Raw genomic sequence first — 23,396 nt, 5'->3', positions numbered from 1 at the left:
CCGCAGCAAAACCAAACCATAAACAATCTTGTATTAACCCAGTGTTCTACCCAAAGAATAGCCTGAAAGACTACGGTCCTAGCATGATAACAACCTGAATGACCACGTCCTAGCCTGATAACAACCTGAAAGACTACGGTCCTAGCCTGATAATAACCTGAAAGACCACGGTCCTAGCCTGATAACAACCTGAAAGACTACGGTCCTAGCCTGATAACAACCTGAAACACCACGGTCCTAGCCTAATAACCTCAAACTACGGTCCTAGCCTGATAACGACCTGAAAGACTACGGTCCTAGCCTGATAATAACCTGAAAGACTATGGTCCTAGCCTGATGACAACTTCAGACTACGGTCCTAGCCTGATAACGACCTGAAAGACTACAGTCCTAGCCTGCTAACAGCCTGAAAGACTTCGGTCCTAGCCTGAAAGACTACGGTCCTAGGCTGATAACAGCCTGAAAGAAAACAGTCCTAGCCTGAAAGACTACGGTCCTAGCCTAATAACAACCTGAAAAACCACAGTCCTAGCCTGATAACAACCTGAAAGACTACGGTCCTAGCCTGATAACAACCTGAAAGACTACGGTCCTAGCCTAATAACCTCAAACTACGGTCCTGGCCTGATAACGACCTGAAAGACTACAGTCCTAGCCTGATAGCCTCAAAGACTACGGTCCTAGCCTGATAACAGCCTGAAAGACTACGGTCCTAGCCTGATAACAGCCTGAAAGACTACAGTCCTAGCCTGATAACAACTTGAAAGACACCGGTCCTAGCCTGAAAGACTACTACGGTCCTAGCCTGATAACAGCCTGAAAGACTACAGTCCTAGCCTGATAATAGCCTGGAAGACTACGGTCCTAGCCTGAAAGACTACGGTCCTAGTCTGATAATAGCCTGGAAGACTACGGTCCTAGCCTGAAAGACTACGGTCCTAGCCTGAACTGCTACGACCCTAGCCTGAAAGACTACGGTCCTAGCCTGATAACAGCCTGGAAGACTACGGTCCTAGCCTGATAACAGCCTGGAAGACTACGGGCCTAACCTGAAAGACCACGGTCCTAGCCTGATAACAACCTGAAAGACCACGGTCCTAGCCTGATAACAACCTGAAAGACCACGGTCCTAGCCTGATAACAACCTGAAAGACCACGGTCCTAGCCTGATAACAACCTGAAAGACTACGGTCCTAGCCTAATAACCTCAAAAACTACGGTCCTAGCCTGATAAGGACCTGACTACGGTCCTAGCCTGATAGCGACCTCAATACGGTCCTAGCCTGACAACAACCTGACTACGGTCTAAGCCTGATAACAACCTGAAAGACTACGGTCTAAGCCTGTGCACCAGCCTAGGGTGAAAAACTGGGTCAAATGAACATGGCACTGGCCATATTCCACAGGAACACCAGAGTAGCTCTGATACAATGCGTCAAGCCCGCTGGAGAGGGACAGAACGCGCAATCGAGAGGGATTGAGAGCCGTTGTTGCTTCGCCAGGCATCTCTACCCGTCAATACATGATCTAACAGATTGATAGTCAGTATTCAGCATTCATGAAAGTATACCTTATTTACTTTGAAGAACTACTAAAATAGTGATTTTGTCAGACAGCATAGTTGGGTGCTCTATAGCCAGCTACTAGCCTATTAGGATGACTGATTGGAGAGCACAGAGATAGATGGCTGGCTGCTACTGCCTAAACAGATGATGAGATGATGAATGAAATAAAAAGAAAGTCATTAAATATATAAAAAGTAATATACACAACTGAAATATTTTCGTAAAGTAATGTGGATAAATGATGGTTAGTAAGTGATAAGCAATAGGCCTAACAGGCACACAGCTAGCACAATGGGGTTTTTATTAATAGTTTTATTGTGTGTTGTTTAAGGTTGGCACAATTATCGTATAATAATAGAGTAGCCAACAATAATGGACAATAACCGTGAACTAAATAAAAAAATGTGTCATAATTGTTTTAATAGATTTATTTTAGGAGAAAGGGAGATTCAACTTTATATTCAAGAAGATCAATTTTTTTTAAACAGTTTTACAAGCAGAACGGCACGGAAGCTTAATTTCCTAAAGTTATGACAATAAACGTGGATATTTGCATGTCAATTAATCATAACCCCAAATTCCATAATTGTCACAGTTCTAGTGTTGTTATAGCAGTCAATTCCATAATGTATTATTGTAAAAAAATATATATAATAAAACCGTGACTATTTTTCTTAAAAAAAACAAGCCGAAACCAAACCAACCTCAAAAAACACTATTCACTACACATTTGTCAAGGTGTTGGAATGAACGACGGCTCTGCTCTTCCTCCTTTGCAGTCTGGGCCGGCAGACTGAAATACACAGCGGCCACAGATGGCTTTGGAGAAAGGTGTGAAAGTCTGACTGAGGACATGGCTGAGTAGAAAGACCGGAACAAAAATGGGAATGCTAAAGAATATTGGAGTATACAAATGCAGAATATTTAGGTCTATCCTAAAAAATATGGCTAACAAGTCTGTAAATTCGATGTGAGACAGAATTGGCTGACGTGTAAAGTGTTAGTCAGTAGCTTAAATACAAAAACTGTTAGATGAAATCTCATTCATTGGTATCATTTCATTAATAATAATTTGTGCATTCAGCCATAAGTACATTTTTCAACAAAACCTGTTTGGTCTTTGGACACATCATCGCATCTTGAGAATAACCTGGATACCAAGTAAACAATAGCAGGATCATTTTGATTAGGCAACATTTTGCCAACAGCAGGCTGTCTTTGTTATTGCAGTAGGCCTAAGTAAACAAGGCAACAACCAAACAATCTCTCATAATATCTCCTCAATATGAAATGGAGTGCAGAGCATCCATGAGTCATAGCCAGGCATGACTTGCTATAAACAGTCATTTACCGATGGCGAAACAGGAAAAGTATAGATTAACTCAGGGTTTTTTTCCTTCACATTAACTAGCCTAAACAAATCCTATTCTATGGTGGACCTAGGCTCTATGTTATGAAGTAGCATAGTCTAAAATAAATTAATTAGGTCTACAGTCGCCTATTCTTTGTAAGCTCTGTCGCCAGTAACCTAGTATAAAAGGGGTTTTCCACCGGCAAAACTATTATGAAAAAGGAATGAATTTATAGCTGATCATCATTTTCCTCACACTTTCAAATGAATAGGCTATTTCCAAAAGCATGCTTCTAATTAAAAAACCTTTTCCCCATCAATTCACCGTCACATCAGGACAATGGAAAAACCCACAGAGCCATTCAGGGAGGGAATCGCAACATAATTTCCTATTGATCCACTCTCTCTCGCTCTCCCCCCCCCCTTTCTCTATCTCACTCATAGACCCCTGGAAACTGCAAACATCAATCAGCCACTCCATTGAGTCTGCCCGGGCCACTACGTTGAATGGACTTACTAGTTCTGCTCCACAAACCAGCGTAAATAAACCAGCACAATCAATGCACCTGCTGCCCGAGTAACTGAAACTCCCCGGTCCCTAGCCTATTTCAGTCACAGTTAGGCTAACCTAACAATATGAAACACAACATGCATTTTTTCTACTAAGTTTGCCTGTCTGGTTGGACTAGAAGTAGGCCTTCCCCCCCCACTGGTTCAATGTCACATTCCAGTAGCTCGAAACAGCAACAAAGAGTATGGCTCTATGACAAAAAGCTTTCAAAGAAGTCTTACTGTGTCGAGAAGCATTTGGAGTTCTCCCAGCGCGCTGCTAACCCTCAGGGATGTATCCTTGCTCCAGTTATAGTGCTAAGCTGCTTACCTGGTTGTCACTTTGGCTTGAGGAGCCGCTATAGGATGGTTACAAAGGCCTGAGAGATAGAGAGAGAGAGAGACAGAAACACAGAGAGTTCTGATTTTCAATTGCCTAGTGTGATTCACCAGTGGGAGAGCGAGTCAGAGCAAGAGAGATTGAGACGGAGGGGGTGAGAGTCAAAGGAGGAGAGAGACTGGGAGGGGGATGCTCAGAATTACCTCAGCATGCCCACTGACATCATCGCTCAAAGACTGGCTACAGAGGAAACTATGGTAACCGTTTCCATGCGCTCACACAGTCAAGCCTTTTTAATTGTCAGAGCAACCATGCCTTGACTTCCTAGATATACCCTATAACAAGATCTGTACCGTAGGCATTAGGCAATAATACAGGCTAGATGGTTTTGGAAGAGGTGGAAATTATCAACGGTTTATAGCCTAGAATTGTTTTTCACATCACGCTCAAATGGGTTCTTCATAATGTCAGTGTCAACTTTATCTTTTAATTAAATGGTCAAATCCTAATATGATAGCAGATTCACGACAGAGAGAGAGAGAGAGAGAGAGAGAGATATAGAGGGCAGTAGAGCGATTAACATTATAATGAATCCTCACGAAAGCTCAGTCTAATTTGAAATGGAGGCGTCCATTGTGGCAAATCTCTGTTGGATTGGCTATTCAATGCATTTCCTAACAGTGACAACTGGTGTGGGTTGAGGAATTGTGAAGCTTTTGCAGAAAATACTACATTGACTAAACCGTCCTGATGAATATAACGGATAAATGCACATAATGAAGATAACGGTTAATAAACATTTTTGTTCAACTGCATACGTGTTCAATGTTGGTGAAAAGGCCAACATACCTAGTTAAATAAATGTGATACAATTGTAAGTCAGTAGAAGCCATGGTTTCCATTAAAGACAACATAACAAGTAGTGTATTTTACTCAAATGTCCAAAACAATCAATCAGGCAGATGGTCAATAGACACTGTATATTATTCTACCACAGATATAGATATTTAGACTTCAAATCGGCTGAGCTGTATAGCAACCATTCAGAGACACCAATTCCATCCTTCATTTGATTAACAAGAAAAATAGTATTCTAAGGAGAAACTTCGTCTTGTTATTTGTCAATAATATAAACAATTATCCAAGCCACACACATTAAAAACAGGACATATCAACCTCTACAGAAAATTGGATAACACTTTATACATAAGTTCTTATACCTGTGTAGTAACTTTGTATATCGGTAGCAAGTCGTTTTTTGACACATTTTAGTAGTAGAAGCCAAATTGCATTTTAATTGCATAGTAATGGAGTTGCGTGGTTTTTGCACAAGATTAATATAGAGAGTTATCCTCATGTAGTAATGAGAACTACAACTCCATTTTTTATGCAATTAGACAAAGCAATTACTAAAACACTATATTAATGCTCAGTCCATAGACTAAATGTTCAGTCCATAGACTTAATGTTCAGTCCATAGACTAAATGTTCAGTCCATAGACTTAATGTTCAGTCCATAGACTAAATGTTCAGTCCATAGACTAAATGTTCAGTCCATAGACTAAATGTTCAGTCCATAGACTAAATGTTCAGTCCATAGACTAAATGTTCATGCCCCTGCTCTTTTTGTCTTAAAGCGACAATCAGCAGTAGAAACAATAAAGCGGCCTCCCCAACCTTGTTTGGGTAAAAAGCTGAGGGATGGGGCTGGAGAAATTGAATCACTCTCAAATGTATAAACAGAGCTATGGATGCAAGGCTTGGCCATACATGATATCAACATTATAGTTTTAACCAATTTGTTGAGGTAATCTGAAGAGATTTCACACCATGCTTCCTGAAGCACCTCCCACAAATTGGATTGGCTTGATGGGCACTTCTTACATACCATACGGTCAAGCTGCTCCCACAACAGCTCAATAGGGTTGAGATCCGGTGACTGTGCTGGCCACTCCAATATAGACAGAATACAAGCTGACTGCTTCCTCCCTAAATAGTTCTTGCATAGTTTGGAGCTGTGCTTTGCGGTCATTGTCCTGTTGTAGGAGGAAATTGGCTCCAATTAAGCGCCGTCCACAGGGTATGGCATGGCGTTGAAAAATGGAGTGATAGCCTTCCTTCTTCAAGATCCCTTTATACCCTGTACAAATATCCTACTTTACCACCACCAAAGCATCTCCAGATCATCACATTGCACATTTTTTTCACAAATGTTCTTCTTTGTGATCCGAACACCTCAAACTTAGATTTGTCTGTCCATAACACTTTGTTCCAATCTTCCTATGTTCAGTGTGTGTGTTATTTTGCCCATCTTAATCTTTTATATTTATTGGCCAGTCTGAGATACGGCTTTTGCTTTGCAACTCTGCCTAGAGGGCGGCAGGTAGCCTAGTGGTTAGACTGTTGGGACTAGTAACCGAAAGGTTGCTAGATTGAATCCCCGAGCTGACATGGTAAAAATCTGTCGTTCTGACCATGAACAAGGCAGTTAACCCACTGTTCCTAGGCTGTCATTGTAAATAAGAATTTGTTCTTAACTGACTTGCTTAGTTAAATAAAAGCTAAATAAAAAAAATAGAAGGCCAGCATCCCGGAGTTGCCTCTTCACTGTTGACGTTGAGACTGGTGTTTTGCGGGTACTATTTAATAAAGATGCCAGTTAAGGCCTTGTGAGGCATCTGTTTCTCAAACTAGACACTCTAATGTACTTGTCCTCTTGCTCAGTTGTGCACCGGGGCCTCCCACTCCTCTTTCTATTCTGGTTAGAGCCAGTTTTCGCTGGTCTGTGAAGGGTGTACAAGAGATCTTCAGTTTCTTGGCAATTTCTCACATGGAATAGCCTTAAATTCTCAGAACATGAATAGACTGATGAGTTTCAGAAGAAACTTTTCTTTGTTTATGGCCATTTTGAGCCTGTAATCAAACCCACAAATGCTGATGCTCCAGATACTCAACAAGTCTAAAGAAGGCCAGTTTTATTGCTTCTTTAATCAGGACAACAGTTTTCAGATGTGCTAACATAATTGCAAAAGGGTTTTCGAATTATCAATTAGCCTTTTAAAATGGTAAACTTGGATTAGCAAACACAACGTGCCATTGGAACACAGGAGTGATGGTTGCTGATAATGGGCCTATGTAGATATTCCATAAAAAATCTGCCGTTTCCATCTACAATAGTCATTTACAACATTAACAATGTCTACACCATATTTCTGATAATTTTTATGTTATTTTAACGGACAAAATTTTAGCTTTTCTTTCAAAAACAAGGACATATCTAAGTGACCCCAAACTTTTGAACGGTAGTGTATATAGTTTAGTAAGATATATTATAGTAAGATATGGTATAATAAGATATAGTAACACATGTAAACACGTGTGTGAACAAGTGTTCGTCCCATGTTTCATGAGCTGAAGAAAAAAATATAAAAAAATAATACAATAGTCATTTACAACATTAACAATGTCTACACTGTATTTCCGATCAATTTGGTGTTATTTTAATGGACAAAAAAAATAATTTTCTTTTAAAAAACAAGGACATTTCTAAGTAACCCCAAACTTTTTAACGGTAGTGTACATGTAGGTAGTTATTAAAGTGACTATGCATAGATAGACAGAGAGTAGCAGCAGCGTAAAAAAAGGTGTTCAGAGTCAGACAAATAAAACATGGGTACGTACATGTTGTTAACTAAGCACGTTATAGTACAATAATATACTCTCGCATCCTTGTGTGAGTGTCTTCAATGCAGACCTTCTTGAGACACAATCTAGTATTTTATTATTCAAAATGTGCAAGCAAGAAGATAACGTGCTAACTGACTCACTCACTGACTGACTGACTGACTGATAGATAGATAGAGAAGCCATTGCTTATTGAACTTAGTCAATCTAGCTAACGTTAGCTAATAACAGGCTGCTAGCTATTTTACTAGAGAGTTTGTGCTAGCCAAATTACTTAACAACATGCAAAAACACAAGGAGTGTAGTTAGCTAGCTAGATAGACAGATGCCAAGAATATTTACTTTACATTTTAAAATGTCACCTTAATGATGGTTGACTACAGCTAGCTGTACCTTCAAGACAAGTAACTTTAGCTAGGTATCTAGCTAACTAGCTAATCATAACGTGTAAACTTTTTCTGACAATCTTTGACGACGTGAGTGAGAACATGTCGAAACTCAACTTTTGTATCTACTTTTGTATCTATCAAAGACTTGCTTTTTCATATCTGACACACATTCCAGTTAAATATTAATCTGTCATGACATTGTAAACAATATTTGAAATTACATTTTACCTGTAAACATCACATTCTAGTCCCCCGCTAAACAACGTTCAGTCTGTCACGTATTTCCACGACCACACCAGCAGTATGGAGTAGACCAAAGCAATCGTTGTAAATAGATCGATGTGAAGTAACTGTACATCGAGTTGGGAATGGAATTGTAGAGTGCGATAGGGCGCACATCTGCAAGATGATAAAATCACAGCTGTGCCTCACAATATAACCCTTGTAACGTTTAACTGCAATTTATTTCCATAATCAACTTGTCAGTTTATTTCCCCCAGATGTCTGTTGTTGTTTTTTGTTCTCCCAAAATTGATTAGTAGGCCTAGCCTATCATTAAACCAAAGACCTGGGTAACTAACTGTTGCTTCTCCTGTCTGTGATGAACAGTATATACATTTTTAAACATGATTTGAACCCTAAGTCTACTTCACAATTCTGACAGCAGAATTTTCTAAATGATTTCAAAATGGATCACTATCAGTATAGTGGATTTCAAGTTATGGGTTTCAAGTTCTGCTTCTTTCAGTAACAGGTCTTTCATATTTTACATAAACCACACTTTCACCCGCTCTTCAAAAGCCTTGTGTGTTTTGAAGCATATCCCAGTGGATTTTCTATGAAAATGCTGTTGTCAGGATTGTCTGGGAGAGTTGTGCTCAGGGAGCCCGTGTCTTAGCAATAGAAACAGCATACACTGAGTGACAGTAGAGGGGATAAACAGAGGACTAAAGAGACTGTGTGCGGACAAAGGTCTGCAAGATGACAGGCCTTCAGTTGGACCTTATTCACCTGTGTGCTTTCCATTTGCAGGTAGAATTGAAATCTCATGGGATATTATATGAAACTTGGGGGATGGGGTAGATTTTGTATGAAACTTTATTGGACATTGAATACTTTTATACCATTGATGCTCTACTTAAGATTAAAAAAACAACTACTTGGGTTAAAAACCAACAAATACAGTGAGGGGAAAATTGAGACTTTATCAGTATGTAATTTTTTATTATTATTTATCCATAACCAGAATATACTTTTACGTCAGAAAGAAAAAAAGTCACATACTTTATCGCTCCCATGCAATGCATTTATTAATGAATTGACTAAAGTTTCAACAGCCAGCTGCATTCATTACAATTTTTTTGTCAGAAATTCTGATCATGATTTACGACAACAGTACAAAGAGGACATCAATGGTCTTTGTTCCTCTTTGACTGACACCGGGCATTCTTGACAGTCTAAGGAGAGGATACCAGAAATTATTATCAAAAGTTAAGCTTCAATCCATAGATAATGCTTCTGTTAATACCCATGTATACCATTATAGTGATGCTAATGTAATTATTATTTGTAGTTCAGAAAATGTCCTCGACTGACAGTGCTCTTTCAACAACATACCTGTAGAGGTCTCTTGAGGGTGATCGTCAGAAGACATTAGGTCCCCAGCAGGCAGGTCCCCAGCAGGCAGGTCCCCAGCAGGCAGGCCCCCAGCAGGCAGGCCCCCAGCAGGCAGGCCCCCAGCAGGCAGGCCCCCAGCAGGCAATTCCAAGAAGCCTTCCACCCACTGTCTTCCACCCGGACCAGAGGTTCCTGGGCCAGAGGTTCCTGGGCCAGAGGTTCCTGGACCAGAGGTTCCCGGGCCAGAGGTTCCCGGGCCAGAGGTTCCCGGACCAGAGGTTCCCGGACCAGAGGTTCCCGGGCCAGAGGTTCCCGGGCCAGAGGTTCCCGGGCCAGAGGTTCCCGGACCAGAGGTTCCCGGACCAGAGGTTCCCGGGCCAGAGGTTCCTGGGCCAGAGGTCTTTCATGAAGTTTATTTGTTCCATTTTCTTCCAGGGCCTCCCTGGTTCTCTCGTGGTGTTGGTGCCTTATTGCGATGGTCAGTCTTTTGACAAAATAACCCAGCATAGGGATGATGTCCACCTGGATGGTCAGTTTCCTGAACCAAAGGTGGGAACAGTTCCTGGTTGGGTCCTGAGCCAATCTTCCATCTGGGGGCTGAATGATGGCCTCTCTGGTTCTGACCTGGTTGGTGTTGTTCATCCCACACTACCAGTAAGACCTGGTCTCTTGCTAGGCCACACTAGGTGTTAGGACTGGTTCCTGGGTCACACTGGTTGTAGGGACTGGTTCCTGCTAGGCCACACTAGGTGTAGGGACTGGTTCCTGGGCCATACTGGGTGTAGGGACTGGTTCCTGCTGGGTCACACTGGGTGTAGGGACTTGTTCCTGGGCCATACTGGGTGTAGGGACTGGTTCCTGGGCCACACTGGGTGTAGGGACTGGTTCCTGGGCCACACTGGGTATAGGGACTGGTTCCTGGGCCACACTGGGTGTAGGGACTGGTTCCTGGGCCACACTGGGTATAGGGACTGGTTCCTGGGCCACACTGGGTGTAGGGACTGGTTCCTGGGCCACACTGGGTGTAGGGACTGGTTCCTGGGCCACACTGGGTGTAGGGACTGGTTCCTGGGCCACACTGGGTGTAGGGACTGGTTCCTGGGCCACACTGGGTGTAGGGACTGGTTCCTGGGCCACATTGGGTGTAGGGACTGGTTCCTGGGCCACACTGGGTGTAGGGACTGGTTCCTGGGCCACACTGGGTATAGGGACTGGTTCCTGGGCCACACTGGGTATAGGGACTGGTTCCTGGGCCACACTGGGTATAGGGACTGGTTCCTGGGCCACACTGGGTGTAGGGACTGGTTTCTGGGCCACCCTGGGTGTAGGGACTGGTTCCTGGGCCACACTGGGTGTAGGGACTGGTTCCTGGGCCACACTGGGTGTAGGGACTGGTTCCTGGGCCATACTGGGTTTTAGGACTAGTTCCTGGGCCACACTGGGTGTAGGGACTGGTTCCTGCTAGGCCACACTGGGTGTAGGGACTGGTTCCTGCTAGGCCACACTAGGTGTAGGGACTGGTTCCTGGGCCATACTGGGTGTAGGGACTGGTTCCTGGGGCACACTGGGTGTAGGGACTGGTTCCTGGGCCACACTGGGTGTAGGGACTGGTTCCTGGGCCACACTGGGTGTAGGGACTGGTTCCTGGGCCACACTGGGTGTAGGGACTGGTTTCTGGGCCATACTGGGTTTTAGGACTAGTTCCTGGGCCACACTGGGTGTAGGGACTGGTTCCTGCTAGGCCACACTAGATGTAGGGACTGGTTCCTGGGCCATACTGGGTGTAGGGACTGGTTCCTGGGCCACACTGGGTGTAGGGACTGGTTCCTGGGCCAGAGGTTCCCGGGCCAGAGGTTCCCGGGCCAGAGGTTCCCGGACCAGAGGTTCCCGGACCAGAGGTTCCCGGGCCAGAGGTTCCCGGACCAGAGGTTCCCGGGCCAGAGGTTCCCGGACCAGAGGTTCCCGGACCAGAGGTTCCCGGGCCAGAGGTTCCTGGGCCAGAGGTCTTTCATGAAGTTTATTTGTTCCATTTTCTTCCAGGGCCTCCCTGGTTCTCTCGTGGTGTTGGTGCCTTATTGCGATGGTCAGTCTTTTGACAAAATAACCCAGCATAGGGATGATGTCCACCTGGATGGTCAGTTTCCTGAACCAAAGGTGGGAACAGTTCCTGGTTGGGTCCTGAGCCAATCTTCCATCTGGGGGCTGAATGATGGCCTCTCTGGTTCTGACCTGGTTGGTGTTGTTCATCCCACACTACCAGTAAGACCTGGTCTCTTGCTAGGCCACACTAGGTGTTAGGACTGGTTCCTGGGCCACACTGGTTGTAGGGACTGGTTCCTGCTAGGCCACACTAGGTGTAGGGACTGGTTCCTGGGCCATACTGGTTGTAGGGACTGGTTCCTGCTGGGTCACACTGGGTGTAGGGACTTGTTCCTGGGCCATACTGGGTGTAGGGACTGGTTCCTGCTGGGTCACACTGGGTGTAGGGACTGGTTCCTGGGCCACACTGGGTGTAGGGACTGGTTCCTGGGCCACACTGGGTATAGGGACTGGTTCCTGGGCCACACTGGGTGTAGGGACTGGTTCCTGGGCCACACTGGGTGTAGGGACTGGTTCCTGGGTCACACTGGTTGTAGGGACTGGTTCCTGCTAGGCCACACTAGGTGTAGGGACTGGTTCCTGGGCCATACTGGGTGTAGGGACTGGTTCCTGCTGGGTCACACTGGGTGTAGGGACTTGTTCCTGGGCCATACTGGGTGTAGGGACTGGTTCCTGCTGGGTCACACTGGGTGTAGGGACTGGTTCCTGGGCCACACTGGGTGTAGGGACTGGTTCCTGGGCCACTCTGGGTATAGGGACTGGTTCCTGGGCCACACTGGGTATAGGGACTGGTTCCTGGGCCACACTGGGTATAGGGACTGGTTCCTGGGCCACACTGGGTGTAGGGACTGGTTCCTGGGCCACACTGGGTGTAGGGGCTGGTTCCTGGGCCACACTGGGTGTAGGGACTGGTTCCTGGGCCACACTGGGTGTAGGGACTGGTTTATGGGCCACACTGGGTGTAGGGACTGGTTCCTGGGCCACACTGGGTGTAGGGACTGGTTCCTGGGCCATACTGGGTGTAGGGACTGGTTCCTGGGCCATACTGGTTTTTAGGACTAGTTCCTGGGCCACACTGGGTGTAGGGACTGGTTCCTGCTAGGCCACACTGGGTGTAGGGACTGGTTCCTGCTAGGCCACACTAGGTGTAGGGACTGGTTCCTGGGCCATACTGGGTGTAGGGACCGGTTCCTGGGCCACACTGGGTGTAGGGACTGGTTCCTGCTAGGCCACACTAGGTGTAGGGACTGGTTCCTGGGCCACACTGGGTGTAGGGACTGGTTCCTGGGCCACACTGGGTATAGGGACTGGTTCCTGGGCCACACTGGGTATAGGGACTGGTTCCTGGGCCACACTGGGTGTAGGGACTGGTTCCTGGGCCACACTGGGTGTAGGGACTGGTTCCTGGGCCACACTGCGTGTAGGGACTGGTTCCTGGGCCACACTGGGTGTAGGGACTGGTTTCTGGGCCATACTGGGTTTTAGGACTAGTTCCTGGGCCACACTGGGTGTAGGGACTGGTTCCTGCTAGGCCACACTAGATGTAGGGACTGGTTCCTGGGCCATACTGGGTGTAGGGACTGGTTCCTGGGCCACACTGGGTGTAGGGACTGGTTCCTGGGCCATACTGGGTGTAGGGACTGGTTCCTGGGCCATACTGGGTGTAGGGACGGGTTCCTGGGCCACACTGGGTGTAGGGACTGGTTCCTGGGCCACACTGGGTGTAGGGACTGGTTCCTGGGCCATACTGGGTGTAGGGACTGGTTCCTGCTGGGTCACACTGGGTGCAGGGACTGGTTCCTGGGCCACACTGGGTGTAGGGACTGGTTCCTGCTGGGTCACACTGGGTGTAGGGACTGGTTCCTTGGCCACACTGGGTGTAGGGACTGGTTCCTGCTGGGTCACACTGGGTGTAGGGACTGGTTCCTGGCCCACACTGGGTGTAGGGACTGGTTCCTGGGCCACACTGGGTATAGGGACTGGTTCCTGGGCCACACTGGGTATAGGGACTGGTTCCTGGGCCACACTGGGTATAGGGACTGGTTCCTGGGCCACACTGGGTGTAGGGACTGGTTCCTGGGCCACACTGGGTGTAGGGGCTGGTTCCTGGGCCACACTTGGTGTAGGGACTGGTTCCTGGGCCACACTGGGTGTAGGGACTGGTTCCTGGGCCACACCGGGTGTAGGGACTGGTTCCTGGGCCATACTGGGTTTTAGGACTAGTTCCTGGGCCACACTGGGTGTAGGGACTGGTTCCTGCTAGGCCACACTGGGTGTAGGGACTGGTTCCTGCTAGGCCACACTAGGTGTAGGGACTGGTTCCTGGGCCACACTGGGTATAGGGACTGGTTCCTGGGCCACACTGGGTATAGGGACTGGTTCCTGGGCCACACTGGGTGTAGGGACTGGTTCCTGGGCCACACTGGGTGTAGGGGCTGGTTCCTGGGCCACACTGGGTATAGGGACTGGTTCCTGGGCCACACTGGGTGTAGGGACTGGTTCCTGGGCCACACTGGGTGTAGGGACTGGTTCCTGGGCCACACTGGGTGTAGGGACTGGTTCCTGGGCCACACTGGGTGTAGGGACTGGTTCCTGGGCCACACTGGGTGTAGGGACTGGTTCCTGGGCCACATTGGGTGTAGGGACTGGTTCCTGGGCCACACTGGGTGTAGGGACTGGTTCCTGGGCCACACTGGGTATAGGGACTGGTTCCTGGGCCACACTGGGTATAGGGACTGGTTCCTGGGCCACACTGGGTATAGGGACTGGTTCCTGGGCCACACTGGGTATAGGGACTGGTTTCTGGGCCACCCTGGGTGTAGGGACTGGTTCCTGGGCCACACTGGGTGTAGGGACTGGTTCCTGGGCCACACTGGGTGTAGGGACTGGTTCCTGGGCCACACTGGGTGTAGGGACTGGTTCCTGGGCCACACTGGGTGTAGGGACTGGTTCCTGGGCCACACTGGGTGTAGGGACTGGTTCCTGGGCCACATTGGGTGTAGGGACTGGTTCCTGGGCCACACTGGGTGTAGGGACTGGTTCCTGGGCCACACTGGGTATAGGGACTGGTTCCTGGGCCACACTGGGTATAGGGACTGGTTCCTGGGCCACACTGGGTATAGGGACTGGTTCCTGGGCCACACTGGGTGTAGGGACTGGTTTCTGGGCCACCCTGGGTGTAGGGACTGGTTCCTGGGCCACACTGGGTGTAGGGACTGGTTCCTGGGCCACACTGGGTGTAGGGACTGGTTCCTGGGCCATACTGGGTTTTAGGACTAGTTCCTGGGCCACACTGGGTGTAGGGACTGGTTCCTGCTAGGCCACACTGGGTGTAGGGACTGGTTCCTGCTAGGCCACACTAGGTGTAGGGACTGGTTCCTGGGCCATACTGGGTGTAGGGACTGGTTCCTGGGGCACACTGGGTGTAGGGACTGGTTCCTGGGCCACACTGGGTGTAGGGACTGGTTCCTGGGCCACACTGGGTGTAGGGACTGGTTCCTGGGCCACACTGGGTGTAGGGACTGGTTTCTGGGCCATACTGGGTTTTAGGACTAGTTCCTGGGCCACACTGGGTGTAGGGACTGGTTCCTGCTAGGCCACACTAGATGTAGGGACTGGTTCCTGGGCCATACTGGGTGTAGGGACTGGTTCCTGGGCCACACTGGGTGTAGGGACTGGTTCCTGGGCCAGAGGTTCCCGGGCCAGAGGTTCCCGGGCCAGAGGTTCCCGGACCAGAGGTTCCCGGACCAGAGGTTCCCGGGCCAGAGGTTCCCGGACCAGAGGTTCCCGGGCCAGAGGTTCCCGGACCAGAGGTTCCCGGACCAGAGGTTCCCGGGCCAGAGGTTCCTGGGCCAGAGGTCTTTCATGAAGTTTATTTGTTCCATTTTCTTCCAGGGCCTCCCTGGTTCTCTCGTGGTGTTGGTGCCTTATTGCGATGGTCAGTCTTTTGACAAAATAACCCAGCATAGGGATGATGTCCACCTGGATGGTCAGTTTCCTGAACCAAAGGTGGGAACAGTTCCTGGTTGGGTCCTGAGCCAATCTTCCATCTGGGGGCTGAATGATGGCCTCTCTGGTTCTGACCTGGTTGGTGTTGTTCATCCCACACTACCAGTAAGACCTGGTCTCTTGCTAGGCCACACTAGGTGTTAGGACTGGTTCCTGGGCCACACTGGTTGTAGGGACTGGTTCCTGCTAGGCCACACTAGGTGTAGGGACTGGTTCCTGGGCCATACTGGTTGTAGGGACTGGTTCCTGCTGGGTCACACTGGGTGTAGGGACTTGTTCCTGGGCCATACTGGGTGTAGGGACTGGTTCCTGCTGGGTCACACTGGGTGTAGGGACTGGTTCCTGGGCCACACTGGGTGTAGGGACTGGTTCCTGGGCCACACTGGGTATAGGGACTGGTTCCTGGGCCACACTGGGTGTAGGGACTGGTTCCTGGGCCACACTGGGTGTAGGGACTGGTTCCTGGGTCACACTGGTTGTAGGGACTGGTTCCTGCTAGGCCACACTAGGTGTAGGGACTGGTTCCTGGGCCATACTGGGTGTAGGGACTGGTTCCTGCTGGGTCACACTGGGTGTAGGGACTTGTTCCTGGGCCATACTGGGTGTAGGGACTGGTTCCTGCTGGGTCACACTGGGTGTAGGGACTGGTTCCTGGGCCACACTGGGTGTAGGGACTGGTTCCTGGGCCACTCTGGGTATAGGGACTGGTTCCTGGGCCACACTGGGTATAGGGACTGGTTCCTGGGCCACACTGGGTATAGGGACTGGTTCCTGGGCCACACTGGGTGTAGGGACTGGTTCCTGGGCCACACTGGGTGTAGGGGCTGGTTCCTGGGCCACACTGGGTGTAGGGACTGGTTCCTGGGCCACACTGGGTGTAGGGACTGGTTTATGGGCCACACTGGGTGTAGGGACTGGTTCCTGGGCCACACTGGGTGTAGGGACTGGTTCCTGGGCCATACTGGGTGTAGGGACTGGTTCCTGGGCCATACTGGTTTTTAGGACTAGTTCCTGGGCCACACTGGGTGTAGGGACTGGTTCCTGCTAGGCCACACTGGGTGTAGGGACTGGTTCCTGCTAGGCCACACTAGGTGTAGGGACTGGTTCCTGGGCCATACTGGGTGTAGGGACCGGTTCCTGGGCCACACTGGGTGTAGGGACTGGTTCCTGCTAGGCCACACTAGGTGTAGGGACTGGTTCCTGGGCCACACTGGGTGTAGGGACTGGTTCCTGGGCCACACTGGGTATAGGGACTGGTTCCTGGGCCACACTGGGTATAGGGACTGGTTCCTGGGCCACACTGGGTGTAGGGACTGGTTCCTGGGCCACACTGGGTGTAGGGACTGGTTCCTGGGCCACACTGCGTGTAGGGACTGGTTCCTGGGCCACACTGGGTGTAGGGACTGGTTTCTGGGCCATACTGGGTTTTAGGACTAGTTCCTGGGCCACACTGGGTGTAGGGACTGGTTCCTGCTAGGCCACACTAGATGTAGGGACTGGTTCCTGGGCCATACTGGGTGTAGGGACTGGTTCCTGGGCCACACTGGGTGTAGGGACTGGTTCCTGGGCCATACTGGGTGTAGGGACTGGTTCCTGGGCCATACTGGGTGTAGGGACGGGTTCCTGGGCCACACTGGGTGTAGGGACTGGTTCCTGGGCCACACTGGGTGTAGGGACTGGTTCCTGGGCCATACTGGGTGTAGGGACTGGTTCCTGCTGGGTCACACTGGGTGCAGGGACTGGTTCCTGGGCCACACTGGGTGTAGGGACTGGTTCCTGCTGGGTCACACTGGGTGTAGGGACTGGTTCCTTGGCCACACTGGGTGTAGGGACTGGTTCCTGCTGGGTCACACTGGGTGTAGGGACTGGTTCCTGGCCCACACTGGGTGTAGGGACTGGTTCCTGGGCCACACTGGGTATAGGGACTGGTTCCTGGGCCACACTGGGTATAGGGACTGGTTCCTGGGCCACACTGGGTATAGGGACTGGTTCCTGGGCCACACTGGGTGTAGGGACTGGTTCCTGGGCCACACTGGGTGTAGGGGCTGGTTCCTGGGCCACACTTGGTGTAGGGACTGGTTCCTGGGCCACACTGGGTGTAGGGACTGGTTCCTGGGCCACACCGGGTGTAGGGACTGGTTCCTGGGCCATACTGGGTTTTAGGACTAGTTCCTGGGCCACACTGGGTGTAGGGACTGGTTCCTGCTAGGCCACACTGGGTGTAGGGACTGGTTCCTGCTAGGCCACACTAGGTGTAGGGACTGGTTCCTGGGCCACACTGGGTATAGGGACTGGTTCCTGGGCCACACTGGGTATAGGGACTGGTTCCTGGGCCACACTGGGTGTAGGGACTGGTTCCTGGGCCACACTGGGTGTAGGGGCTGGTTCCTGGGCCACACTGGGTATAGGGACTGGTTCCTGGGCCACACTGGGTATAGGGACTGGTTCCTGGGCCACACTGGGTATAGGGACTGGTTCCTGGGCCACACTGGGTATAGGGACTGGTTCCTGGGCCACACTGGGTGTAGGGACTGGTTCCTGGGCCACACTGGGTGTAGGGACTGGTTTCTGGGCCACACTGGGTGTAGGGACTGGTTCCTGGGCCACACTGGGTGTAGGGACTGGTTCCTGGGCCACACTGGGTGTAGGGACTGGTTCCTGGGCCATAATGGGTTTTAGGACTAGTTCCTGGGCCACACTGGGTGTAGGGACTGGTTCCTGCTAGGCCACACTGGGTGTAGGGACTGGTTCCTGGGCCACACTGGGTATAGGGACTGGTTCCTGGGCCACACTGGGTATAGGGACTGGTTCCTGGGCCACACTGGGTATAGGGACTGGTTCCTGGGCCACACTGGGTGTAGGGACTGGTTCCTGGGCCACACTGGGTGTAGGGGCTGGTTCCTGGGCCACACTTGGTGTAGGGACTGGTTCCTGGGCCACACTGGGTGTAGGGACTGGTTCCTGGGCCACACCGGGTGTAGGGACTGGTTCCTGGGCCATACTGGGTTTTAGGACTAGTTCCTGGGCCACACTGGGTGTAGGGACTGGTTCCTGCTAGGCCACACTGGGTGTAGGGACTGGTTCCTGCTAGGCCACACTAGGTGTAGGGACTGGTTCCTGGGCCACACTGGGTATAGGGACTGGTTCCTGGGCCACACTGGGTATAGGGACTGGTTCCTGGGCCACACTGGGTGTAGGGACTGGTTCCTGGGCCACACTGGGTGTAGGGGCTGGTTCCTGGGCCACACTGGGTGTAGGGACTGGTTCCTGGGCCACACTGGGTGTAGGGGCTGGTTCCTGGGCCACACTGGGTATAGGGACTGGTTCCTGGGCCACACTGGGTATAGGGACTGGTTCCTGGGCCACACTGGGTATAGGGACTGGTTCCTGCTAGGCCACACTAGATGTAGGGACTTGTTCCTGGGCCATACTGGGTGTAGGGACTGGTTCCTGGGCCACACTGGGTGTAGGGACTGGTTCCTGGTCCACACTGGGTGTAGGGACTGGTTCCTGGGCCATACTGGGTGTAGGGACTGGTTCCTGGGCCATACTGGGTGTAGGGACTGGTTCCTGGGCCACACTGGGTGTAGGGACTGGTTCCTGGGCCACACTGGGTGTAGGGACTGGTTCCTGGGCCATACTGGGTGTAGGGACTGGTTCCTGCTGGGTCACACTGGGTGCAGGGACTGGTTCCTGGGCCACACTGGGTGTAGGGACTGGTTCCTGCTGGGTCACACTGGGTGTAGGGACTGGTTTCTTGGCCACACTGGGTGTAGGGACTGGTTCCTGCTGGGTCACACTGGGTGTAGGGACTGGTTCCTGGGCCACACTGGGTGTAGGGACTGGTTCCTGGGCCACACTGGGTATAGGGACTGGTTCCTGGACCACACTGGGTATAGGGACTGGTTCCTGGGCCACACTGGGTATAGGGACTGGTTCCTGGGCCACACTGGGTGTAGGGACTGGTTCCTGGGCCACACTGGGTGTAGGGGCTGGTTCCTGGGCCACACTTGGTGTAGGGACTGGTTCCTGGGCCACACTGGGTGTAGGGACTGGTTCCTGGGCCACACCGGGTGTAGGGACTGGTTCCTGGGCCATACTGGGTTTTAGGACTAGTTCCTGGGCCACACTGGGTGTAGGGACTGGTTCCTGCTAGGCCACACTGAGTGTAGGGACTGGTTCCTGCTAGGCCACACTAGGTGTAGGGACTGGTTCCTGGGCCACACTGGGTATAGGGACTGGTTCCTGGGCCACACTGGGTATAGGGACTGGTTCCTGGGCCACACTGGGTGTAGGGACTGGTTCCTGGGCCACACTGGGTGTAGGGGCTGGTTCCTGGGCCACACTGGGTATAGGGACTGGTTGCTGGGCCACACTGGGTATAGGGACTGGTTCCTGGGCCACACTGGGTATAGGGACTGGTTCCTGGGCCACACTGGGTATAGGGACTGGTTCCTGGGCCACACTGGGTATAGGGACTGGTTCCTGGGCCACACTGGGTATAGGGACTGGTTCCTGGGCCACACTGGGTGTAGGGACTGGTTCCTGGGCCACACTGGGTGTAGGGACTGGTTTCTGGGCCACACTGGGTGTAGGGACTGGTTCCTGGGCCACACTGGGTGTAGGGACTGGTTCCTGGGCCACACTGGGTGTAGGGACTGGTTCCTGGGCCATAATGGGTTTTAGGACTAGTTCCTGGGCCACACTGGGTGTAGGGACTGGTTCCTGCTAGGCCACACTGGGTGTAGGGACTGGTTCCTGGGCCACACTGGGTATAGGGACTGGTTCCTGGGCCACACTGGGTATAGGGACTGGTTCCTGGGCCACACTGGGTATAGGGACTGGTTCCTGGGCCACACTGGGTGTAGGGACTGGTTCCTGGGCCACACTGGGTGTAGGAGCTGGTTCCTGGGCCACACTGGGTGTAGGGACTGGTTCCTGCTAGGCCACACTGGGTGTAGGGACTGGTTCCTGCTAGGCCACACTAGGTGTAGGGACTGGTTCCTGGGCCACACTGGGTATAGGGACTGGTTCCTGGGCCACACTGGGTATAGGGACTGGTTCCTGGGCCACACTGGGTGTAGGGACTGGTTCCTGGGCCACACTGGGTGTAGGGGCTGGTTCCTGGGCCACACTGGGTGTAGGGACTGGTTCCTGGGCCACACTGGGTGTAGGGGCTGGTTCCTGGGCCACACTGGGTATAGGGACTGGTTCCTGGGCCACACTGGGTATAGGGACTGGTTCCTGGGCCACACTGGGTATAGGGACTGGTTCCTGCTAGGCCACACTAGATGTAGGGACTTGTTCCTGGGCCATACTGGGTGTAGGGACTGGTTCCTGGGCCACACTGGGTGTAGGGACTGGTTCCTGGGCCACACTGGGTGTAGGGACTGGTTCCTGGGCCATACTGGGTGTAGGGACTGGTTCCTGGGCCATACTGGGTGTAGGGACTGGTTCCTGGGCCACACTGGGTGTAGGGACTGGTTCCTGGGCCACACTGGGTGTAGGGACTGGTTCCTGGGCCATACTGGGTGTAGGGACTGGTTCCTGCTGGGTCACACTGGGTGCAGGGACTGGTTCCTGGGCCACACTGGGTGTAGGGACTGGTTCCTGCTGGGTCACACTGGGTGTAGGGACTGGTTTCTTGGCCACACTGGGTGTAGGGACTGGTTCCTGCTGGGTCACACTGGGTGTAGGGACTGGTTCCTGGGCCACACTGGGTGTAGGGACTGGTTCCTGGGCCACACTGGGTATAGGGACTGGTTCCTGGACCACACTGGGTATAGGGACTGGTTCCTGGGCCACACTGGGTATAGGGACTGGTTCCTGGGCCACACTGGGTGTAGGGACTGGTTCCTGGGCCACACTGGGTGTAGGGGCTGGTTCCTGGGCCACACTTGGTGTAGGGACTGGTTCCTGGGCCACACTGGGTGTAGGGACTGGTTCCTGGGCCACACCGGGTGTAGGGACTGGTTCCTGGGCCATACTGGGTTTTAGGACTAGTTCCTGGGCCACACTGGGTGTAGGGACTGGTTCCTGCTAGGCCACACTGAGTGTAGGGACTGGTTCCTGCTAGGCCACACTAGGTGTAGGGACTGGTTCCTGGGCCACACTGGGTATAGGGACTGGTTCCTGGGCCACACTGGGTATAGGGACTGGTTCCTGGGCCACACTGGGTGTAGGGACTGGTTCCTGGGCCACACTGGGTGTAGGGGCTGGTTCCTGGGCCACACTGGGTATAGGGACTGGTTGCTGGGCCACACTGGGTATAGGGACTGGTTCCTGGGCCACACTGGGTATAGGGACTGGTTCCTGGGCCACACTGGGTATAGGGACTGGTTCCTGGGCCACACTGGGTATAGGGACTGGTTCCTGGGCCACACTGGGTATAGGGACTGGTTCCTGGGCCACACTGGGTGTAGGGACTGGTTCCTGGGCCACACTGGGTGTAGGGACTGGTTTCTGGGCCACACTGGGTGTAGGGACTGGTTCCTGGGCCACACTGGGTGTAGGGACTGGTTCCTGGGCCACACTGGGTGTAGGGACTGGTTCCTGGGCCATAATGGGTTTTAGGACTAGTTCCTGGGCCACACTGGGTGTAGGGACTGGTTCCTGCTAGGCCACACTGGGTGTAGGGACTGGTTCCTGGGCCACACTGGGTATAGGGACTGGTTCCTGGGCCACACTGGGTATAGGGACTGGTTCCTGGGCCACACTGGGTATAGGGACTGGTTCCTGGGCCACACTGGGAGTAGGGACTGGTTCCTGGGCCACACTGGGTGTAGGAGCTGGTTCCTGGGCCACACTTGGTGTAGGGACTGGTTCCTGGGCCACACTGGGTGTAGGGACTGGTTCCTGGGCCACACCGGGTGTAGGGACTGGTTCCTGGGCCATACTGGGTTTTAGGACTAGTTCCTGGGCCACACTGGGTGTAGGGACTGGTTCCTGCTAGGCCACACTGGGTGTAGGGACTGGTTCCTGCTAGGCCACACTAGGTGTAGGGACTGGTTCCTGGGCCACACTGGGTATAGGGACTGGTTCCTGGGCCACACTGGGTATAGGGACTGGTTCCTGGGCCACACTGGGTGTAGGGACTGGTTCCTGGGCCACACTGGGTGTAGGGGCTGGTTCCTGGGCCACACTGGGTATAGGGACTGGTTCCTGGGCCACACTGGGTATAGGGACTGGTTCCTGGGCCACACTGGGTATAGGGACTGGTTCCTGGGCCACACTGGGTATAGGGACTGGTTCCTGGGCCACACTGGGTATAGGGACTGGTTCCTGGGCCACACTGGGTGTAGGGACTGGTTCCTGGGCCACACTGGGTGTAGGGACTGGTTTCTGGGCCACACTGGGTGTAGGGACTGGTTCCTGGGCCACACTGGGTGTAGGGACTGGTTGCTGGGCCACACTGGGTGTAGGGACTGGTTCCTGGGCCATAATGGGTTTTAGGACTAGTTCCTGGGCCACACTGGGTGTAGGGACTGGTTCCTGCTAGGCCACACTGGGTGTAGGGACTGGTTCCTGCTAGGCCACACTAGGTGTAGGGACTGGTTCCTGGGCCATACTGGGTGTAGGGACTGGTTCCTGGGCCACACTGGGTGTAGGGACTGGTTCCTGGGCCACACTGGGTGTAGGGACTGGTTCCTGGGCCACACTGGGTGTAGGGACTGGTTCCTGGGCCACACTGGGTGTAGGGACTGGTTTCTGGGCCATACTGGGTTTTAGGAATAGTTCCTGGGCCACACTGGGTGTAGGGACTGGTTCCTGCTAGGCCACACTAGATGTAGGGT

General features: G+C 51.9%; 1 protein-coding gene across 3 annotated transcripts in view; it reads right to left on the bottom strand.

Moving 5' to 3' along the window:
* The window catches only part of pam (peptidylglycine alpha-amidating monooxygenase), a 134,370-nt gene extending 126,163 nt beyond the window's left edge, over positions 1-8,207 (bottom strand). Inside the window, exons 1-2 of one of the 3 annotated variants that reach the window (XM_071351929.1) lie at positions 8,107-8,193; positions 3,709-3,845 (exon numbers count right to left, since the gene is read on the bottom strand). The gene's annotated coding sequence lies outside the window, so the exon portion shown is untranslated. Of the gene's footprint in view, positions 1-3,708; positions 3,846-8,106 lie in introns of all 3 variants that reach the window. The other 2 variants (XM_071351931.1, XM_071351930.1) reach the window with 2 other exon arrangements.
* Positions 8,208-23,396: the final 15,189 nt, after the last annotated feature.

The sequence above is a fragment of the Salvelinus alpinus genome, chromosome 18, assembly GCF_045679555.1.
Source record: "Salvelinus alpinus chromosome 18, SLU_Salpinus.1, whole genome shotgun sequence".
Lineage (NCBI taxonomy): Eukaryota > Metazoa > Chordata > Actinopteri > Salmoniformes > Salmonidae > Salvelinus > Salvelinus alpinus.
The sequence above is the reverse complement of the archived record's forward strand: the minus strand, read 5'-3'. Positions and strand labels throughout refer to the sequence as shown.